The sequence below is a fragment of the Abramis brama genome, assembly GCF_963993115.1.
Source record: "Abramis brama genome assembly, chromosome: 5".
Classification (NCBI taxonomy): Eukaryota; Metazoa; Chordata; class Actinopteri; order Cypriniformes; family Leuciscidae; genus Abramis; species Abramis brama.
The window spans coordinates 39728996-39735737 of record NC_139967.1 but is presented as its reverse complement, the minus strand read 5'-3'; positions in this window follow the sequence as shown (position 1 = coordinate 39735737).

The following is a 6742-nucleotide window of genomic DNA, read 5'->3' as shown; positions in this document are numbered from 1 at the left end:
ATGCCGTCTTGTTCAGGGTTTGATATTTATTTCCTGGAATTGCAATAAAGAGACACTCAGTTTTGTGTTTAAGTGTCGCTATTTTCCGTGTTAGGTTTCTTGAGAAGCATCTAGTCACATTTCATGGACTTAACCAAGTCACAATAGTCACATAGGTAGGCATAGAAATGTTTAAAATGAATATAGAAATGTTCAAACCTAATATGTGACCGTAGTATTGCAAATATAGTTTATTGACAATTTTTAAGTATAGGCCTACTTACAAATGTATCTTAAATATTTGTGTGTGTGTGCAAAAAAGACTGGTGTGGCGGCGCTTCAATGTCACTGTGTTTTTCAACCACTAGGTGGCGGTCAATACTAGGAGACTAGACCGAAAATCAAGTAATGTGAGCGTCCGTTCACCGCTGAATAGTTTTACTTGACATTTTCTAGAAGGCTAATCTCAGAGCATGAGTGATAGTGACACACACCTGACAGCAGCTAAACCCACACCCTCCATAATGGTGCTAAACTGACAAGGAAACACTTCTGATCTGCTGCTCCTCTTGAGTGAAGAGTGTGCGTGAGTGTGGGTGTTTATTCGTGGGAAAGAAAATTGTTGAAAAATGTGCTACTTGACTGTTAACTACCTCAAATGTAAAACATAAATAGGCCTTTATAGCATAACAAAATAATGTTTTCCCAAAAAAGACAGCCTTGTGAAAAGAGTAGGTTTAGAAAGAGTCTGTATTAAATATAGCCTAATTAGCTTTATTTCAAATCAAAGGTGGGTAGTGCTATGTCCTTAAAGGGTCAAATGATTCATAAATAGAACACTTTATTTTCATCCATCCATCTATTCTCCAAACACAAAAGTGAATTTGCATTTCCTTCAACCGGAGGCTTATACATTTCACTTTTGGTGTGAAATGGAATTTACATTTGCCAAAAATATAACTTTTTTTGTTTTGTTATTAAAAAACAAACAAGCTAGCCAGCCCAGGTGAGAAAGAGTGTCTCAAAAGTAACGTAATGCATTACTTTCCATGACAAATTACACAATTAGTTACTATTAGTAACACAATATTGTTAAAAACACTGTAAATATAAGGTTATAGTATTTAAAAAATTAAATGTCCTCATTTAGATATTTAACGAAACCTGATAACACATTCCCCAAGGACAACCTGGGGAATAGGAAAAGAATATTTAAAATATATAATTGTCATTGATTGATTGTAATTATTAACTGTAATTAATTGTAAAAGTGTTCATATATAAAATAACATTTATTTACTTAAAAATATGGGCATCATTAATTGTAAAAAGTGTTCATATATAAAATTACATTTATTTTATTTAAAAACAACATTAGGCATAATTTTAAATAATTTTTATTTTAAAATAAATAAGTAAAAAAAAAAAAAAAAAAATTCTTTTAGGGGTTTGGGTTAGGATTAGTCTATAGTAATTCTAATTGTTTTTATAAGATTGAATTGTGTAATATTTAGACTGGCCTACTGGTTGGTTGTGTTTGGTTTGATGTATTATAATCGCAGAAATAACGTACTCTTCCACTGCGGGAGGAGGTGTCTGTGGACAATGATGCTGATGGTGTTGTGACAAGAAATGGAGTTCACATTACCAGTCTGTCATGATATTATGAGGAATTACATTGAGATAAAGTGTATGAATTGTGTCTGTGTCAGTGCTCTTAATATTTCACTATCCTAATGGTTATCAAATTTATATCAGCTGACTTGATGGACAATGGTGCAAAGTGAAGGGATTAACCCAGAAAGTCAATCCCGCTTTGAAAAGTACTTGTATCTGAAGCCCACATTACATTACAGTGCCTTGGGCCAAGAGATTGGCGTCACACCTGTCACTGCTACACTGTATTAGTGCACTATACTGCTGCTATAAGCCTTCTTATTGTGCTTGCAAAGAGCTGTTATTATCATTAGAGAGTTCAGGACTCCGAGTGACAGGCTTAAAATGCCAGTTGAGAGAGCTCAACTGATCATACCAGTGTCATGAAAATGTCTAATGGGTCAATGGCATGACACACATCTTTTCAGGATTTATTATTCAAAAACACATTCAAAATGCAATTCCTGCATGCAATACTTTGTATGATGTATGCAATTACAAATCAGATGATGATTTTTTTTTTTACATTTCTAAAGTAAAATTCATTTAGATATCTTTGGCAACATAAAGTAAAAAATTCCAGGATGAATCAACCATCCACACAGTAAAAAAAGAATCAAAGTTTAAGTAAGCAGAACTGGCATATTTTTATGTTGTACTCATACATTTTAATTGCTCTTAACTTGAAATATTTGAGTAAGTTAATTCATTCATTTTACTTAAAATTATCATGTAATCTCAACTTTTAGTTGTGGAAAATTTGTCTAGATTTAGCTAATTCGTAACTTGCTAACTGGAAACACAATTCTTTGAAAGCATAGCAGAAACTCTACAAAATTAACATAACAAACCATTATAACACTTTAATTTCAACATTTGCTCTCCCCTTCGAGTGTCATGGCAAAGCATGGTGGGAAATAGAAATCGGTTAAATAAAAGTTTGTCTAAATTAAAAGAAACAAGTTCACCAAACTCAAAACGATGAAACAATTCAGATTACTTAAAATGTGTCAGTTTTGTGAACACAGAAGCAAAAGAAAGTTACAAATCCTCATAAAAGTTAATTTGATTGAATTTGTTTAATTTAAGTTTACCCTTCTTAAACCAATTCATTAGTTTGAGCATTATGGTTTACAGTGCCATATATCACAATGAATTCACATTTTCTGAATTCTCTCAGTGGTTTGGCTCATCCTCTTGCAGCATTATCACAATATGAATATGCTCATCTTAATGATGACCATCACTATATAGCTTTAAAGAAAAGAGTTTGAGAGCTGGGGATTTCTGGATTAAACACTTGCCTGTTGTACAGGATGCCGTTAATATTCATGATCAGTTTCCAAAACCACAAATCTTTTTATTACTCCACTCCATAAATGCAATGAAAAACCAGCCATCTATAATCTGCAATGACAATCCACCTGTATTGTAGTAATGAAGCCATAAAAGATACTCTCACAATTCAGTGTACGCATGGTTTGTAAATAAATGTGGTTGCAGCTGGGCCATATGGTGGATTATATTAGTCAAGTATTGAACTTGGATAAAATGACAATTATCGACTTGGCTGAAACTTCCATCATGCCGCTGATGTGCCCTTGTGTATCAACACTGAATCAATACTCTACACATTCAATAAATGCCAATAGCCAAACCCTATACCTCCTTAGACAGGAAACACCAGGAGAGAGACCTCTGTCTGCATCAACTGCACACATAATGGGAAAAGTACCATAAAATGCGAAGATAATGGCCCGTTGTCTTGCTGAACGTGCTATAATTTTAAGCATTAGTGTTAGACCAGATGTTTCCATTCTGAAATGTTTGAGCTGTAAATCTGAAGCTGATTCATGGGGTTGGGTTAGTTTGCCATCGGAAAATATTATCACTTTACCCAGCAAGCTCTGCCCAACAACTTGAGTCAGAATAAATGTGTCTAAGGCCCTGTTTACACCTGATATTATTAAGATGCGTTTTGGTCGATCGGATCACAAGTGGAAGAGGGAGACACATACCCGTTTACACCTGGTATTTTAATCCGTCTCTTTTGTCCACTCTCAACCACTTCTGTCCTGTTTTTTTTTTGTTTTTTGATATTTCGATCTAATGGACAAAATATGAATATGTTAAACTTTAACTATTCAGACAGTGTTAAAGGTAGGGTAGGCAATTTTCGGAGAGGCTAGCAATAGCGAGCTAGCTAGAAAGCGTCCACCCTAATGGTGCTTTTCCATTACCAGTACCAGCTCGACTCGACTCGCCTCGGCTCGCTTTTCGCTCCGTTTTCCATTGCATATAGTACCTCCACAATAGTACCTGGTCGTCATAGCGACGCCGCAGGAAACTGCCGTGACTTAATCTTCTACGCGAGACACACCCGTTACCCACACACACAGGACAATGGAGGAAATCGAGTGTATGCTGTTTTTGGATGTTTTTGCTGTTTTTTATTCAGGATACTCCGTCTGGCGCGTGCAATGATTGTCACAGTGTCTGGTTTGAGTTCCCTGGGTCACCACTAGATGTCCTCCTTCCCCACGGTGTCTGTCACATTCTGAACTACATTCCCCACGATCCTTGTTTCTTCATTGCACTCAGCTGTCCCTTGTCACTAATCATTGCACTCAGCCAATTCCCCATTAGCATTGTCATTTCCCTGTGTATATAACCCTGTCTGTTTTAGTATGTGTCACGGAGTCCTTGTATTTATCACACCACTTCTGTGTTCTGTTTCCTGCCTGTTCTTGTTTGTGTCTTGTTTTGGATTGCCTTATCGGATTTTGACCCATGCCTGGACTTGACCACTGATACGGATTTCCCTAATAAATACTTACTGCAATTGGATCTTCTCCCTTGTTTCCTGTGTGTGGATCGTGACAGAAGGACTCCGTCACACACAAGATCCAGCGGTATGTGTACTAACTTCTCTTCCCCAGCTGCCGAGCGGGAGAGGAAAGATTTTTTTGAGGGAACCCGTCTAGTTATTTTTCGTGGGACCCGGGGAGGTCGCAGAGGAGTGGGTGGTCGAGAGGGAGTCCAACACCACTCTCCACCATGGCCCCCCTTTGACCCTGGGCTCGTGAGGGACGGATCGGAGCCGCCGTCTCGCCATCGCGGACGGAGAAGGGGGAGGAGGCACACGTCTGCCGGTCCAGAGACTGATCACACCCCGGAGGTCGTGCACGAGCAGCCTGCTGTTTTCCCGGAGGCCGTGCCCGAACAGCTCGCTGTTTTCCCGGAGGCTGTGCCCGAGCAGCCCGCTGTTGCCATGGCCGCTGAAGCGTTATTGGATTATTTTTCTATGCTATTCAAGACCCTAGAGATTCCCAGGAGTGTTCACGTCACATCTGCCGATCCAGAGACTGTTCACGTCACGTCTGCCGATCCAGAGACTGTTCACGTCACGTCTGCCGAGCCTGTGTCTTCGGACAAGATGGCCGCCGCCGAGCCTGTTCACGTCACGTCTGCCGAGCCTGTGTCTTCAGACAAGATGGCCGCCACAGAGATTGTTCACGTCACGTCTGCTGAGCCTGTGTCTTCCGACAAGATGGCCGCCGCCGAGCCTGTTCTCGTCACGCCTGCCGAGCCTGGGTCTTTGGACAAGATGGCCGCCGCCGAGAGTGTTCACGTCACGTCTGCCGAGCCTGTGTCTTCCGACAAGATGGCCGCCGCCGAGCCTGTTCATGTCACGCCTGCCGAGCCTGTGTCTTCGGACAAGATGGCCACCGCCGAGACTGTTCACGTCACGTCTGCCGAGCCTGTGTCTTCGGACAAGATGGCCGCCGCCGAGACTGTTCACGTCACGTCTGCCGAGCCTGTGTCTTCGGACAAGATGGCCGCCGCCGAGCCTGTTCACGTCACGTCTGCCGAGCCTGTGTCTTCAGAGAAGATGGCCGCCGCCGAGCCGGTGGTGTCTGTTCTTGAGCCGGTGGTGTCTGTTCCTGAGCCGGTGGTGTCTGTTCCAGTTCCTGACCCGGTGGTGCCAGTTCCTGAGCCGGTGGTGTCTGTTCCAGTTCCTGAGTCGGTGGTTCCAGCTCCTGAGTCGGTGGATCCAGCTCCTGAGTCGGTGTCTGTTCCAGCTCCTGAGTCGGTGTCTGTTCCAGCTCCTGAGTCGGTGTCTGTTCCAGCTCCTGAGTCGGTGTCTGTTCCAGCTCCTTAGTCGGTGTCTGTTCCAGCTCCTGAGTCGGTGTCTGTTCCAGCTCCTGAGTCGGTGTCTGTTCCAGCTCCTGAGTCGGTGTCTGTTCCAGCTCCTGAGGCGGTGTCTGTTCCAGTTCCTGAGGCGGTGTCTGTTCCAGCTCCTGAGGCGGTGTCTGTTCCTGTTCCTGAGCCGGTGTCTGTTCCTGTTCCATGGCCGCCTGAAGGGTCGTCTCCTCCCTGGCCACCTGAACGGTCGTCTCCGCCGTGGCCGCCCGAGGGGTCGTCTCCGCCGTGGCCGCCCGAGGGAGAGTCTCCGCCCTGGCCGCCCGAGGGAGAGTCTCCGCCCTGGCCGTCCGATGGAGAGTCTCCGCCCTGGCCGTCCGATGGACTGTCGTTTCAGCCCTGGCCGCCTGCACGACCTGCTCCGCCCTGGCCACTCGAGGGAAAGTCTGCTTCGCCCTGGCCGCCCGATGGACTGTCGTCTCCGCCCTGGCCGCCAGATGAACTGTCACTCCCTGTCCCCGTTTCCCTCCATGGACCTGGCCCCCCATCCCTCCCCCTGATCCTCCACCAGTCCACCTCCCGCCTGGACTCTGTTTTGTCTGTCATGTCTTGGAGCGTCTGGTAGCCGCTCCGTAGAGGGGGGGTTATGTCACTGTGTCTGGTTTGAGTTCCCTGGGTCACCACTAGATGTCCTCCTTCCCCACGGTGTCTGTCACATTCTGAACTACATTCCCCACGATCCTTGTTTCTTCATTGCACTCAGCTGTCCCTTGTCACTAATCATTGCACTCAGCCAATTCCCCATTAGCATTGTCATTTCCCTGTGTATATAACCCTGTCTGTTTTAACATGTGTCACGGAGTCCTTGTATTTATCACGCCACTTCTGTGTTCTGTTTCCTGCCTGTTCTTGTTTGTGTCTTGTTTTGGATTGCCTTATCGGATTTTGACCCATGCCTGGACTT